Source organism: Suricata suricatta, chromosome 13 (genome assembly GCF_006229205.1).
Source record: "Suricata suricatta isolate VVHF042 chromosome 13, meerkat_22Aug2017_6uvM2_HiC, whole genome shotgun sequence".
Lineage (NCBI taxonomy): Eukaryota > Metazoa > Chordata > Mammalia > Carnivora > Herpestidae > Suricata > Suricata suricatta.
Window position 1 is genome coordinate 35,433,840 of NC_043712.1, and position 1,918 is coordinate 35,435,757.

The window sequence follows — 1,918 nt, forward strand, 5'->3', positions numbered from 1 at the left end:
AGTAGGAGTAGTAGTAGCAGTACTAGCAGTAGTACTACTATCATGAATGCTGCACAGGACTGTGTATCATGAGGAAATGAGCAAGATACGGTTCCCATCTAGAACAAATAGACCAAATAAAATGAGTTTCAGAGATGGTAGTGGATGGATAGAAGCAGTTTTGGGGCAAGTTATATTAAATTCCATGACCAATGACAGACTTATTTAACAAGAATACAGAAAGTTGGGGTGCTGGGTGGTTCAGTCAGTGAAGCATCCAACTTCAGCTCAGGTCATGATTTCACGGTTAGTGAGCTCCAGCCCCACGGTGGGCTCTGCACTGACAGAGAGGAGCCTGCTTGGGACACTCTCTCTCCCTGTATCTCTGTCCTGCCCACTCACGCACGCTCACTCCCTCAAAATAAATAAATAAACATTAAAAAAATAAATGGTGTTGAGAAAACTGTAGAGCTACATGCAAAAGAATAACTCTGAGCCACTTTCTTTTATCATACACAAAAATAAAATATAAATGGATGAAAGACATGAAACCATAAAACTCCTCAAGAAAACATAGGCTACAACTTCGTGAATATTGGCTTTAGCAACATTTTGCTGGATATGTTCACTCACGCAAGGGAAACAAAAGCAAAAGTAATCTTTTGGAACTACACCACACCAGAAAGCTTTTGCACAGTGAAGGAAAGCATCAGTTAAACAAAAGACAACCTATTGTAAGGAGGAAATTGTTGCAAACAATATATTTGATAATATATTCAGTTAATATTCAAAACATATAAAGAACACATAGGGGCACCTGGGTGTCTCAGTTGGTTAAGGGGCTGACATGGGCTCAGGTCATGATCTCCAGGGTATGGGTTTGAGCCCCGCATCAGGCTCTGTGCTGACAGGTCAGAACCAGGAGCCTGCTTCAGATTCTTTGTCTCCCTCTATCTCTGCCTATCCCCTACTCATGTTCTGTCTCTCTGTCTCTCAAAGGGGAATAAAGGGTAAAAACAATTTCTTTTAAAGAATACAAAAAACCCAAACCCTCCCCCCGCAAAAAACAACGCACAAATGATATAATTAAAAGTGAACAAAGGCCCTGAATAGACATTTCTCCAAAGCTGGCCTACAGATGGCTACCACAAACATGAAAAGAGGCACAACATCACTATTCATCAGGGAAATGCATATTAAACCCACTATGAGACACGACCTCACACCTGTCAGAATGCCTAGGACCAAAAGGCAAGTAATGACACGTTGTGGAGAAGAAGTGGAGAAAATGTTAAACCTAATGCCTGTAAAGTGTTCATTTCAGTGACTGGCACATGGCAGCCGCTCAACATATGCACCCAATTATGCTGCTGCTGCTGCTGCTGCTACTGCTATTAGACATTTGTCCTGCTTCCCTGTTCTGGATGTCTAGACTTCAATAAGGGGACAATGTATTCTGTCCCTGAATTGAGTGCTGGCTTCTCTGAGACCCCAGGGAAAGCTCCAGAGGAAGCCGCCATCTGCTGAATGCTCTTGCCCATCTCCACTTGAACATGTTCCCGTCATGACCTCTAAATGGGAGACAGGGTGGGGTCTCCGGGGGCCCCAGGTAAGCATAGGGCCTGAACCCCTTGCACATTTGACTTTGAAACTTTAAATTGCTCCTGGGACTAACAGGGTTCCAAAGGACTAACGGCTCCTGCTTAAAGACTCCTGTCTCTGCTGGTGAAAATGTACCACTGGGATTTCTGGGCCTCAGACCAGGAGGACAGGTGCTCTCCATGAAGCGTCTGTACCTGAGGCACCAGGTGAGCCTGCACAGCTAGGAGGAAGGATGGGAGAGAAACGCCAGCAGAGGCTGACCTTCCCATAAGGATTTAGGGGGGAGAAGAAGACAGAGGGTCTCAGAGGTAAAGCAAACTCAGCAAGGGAGTGTCTG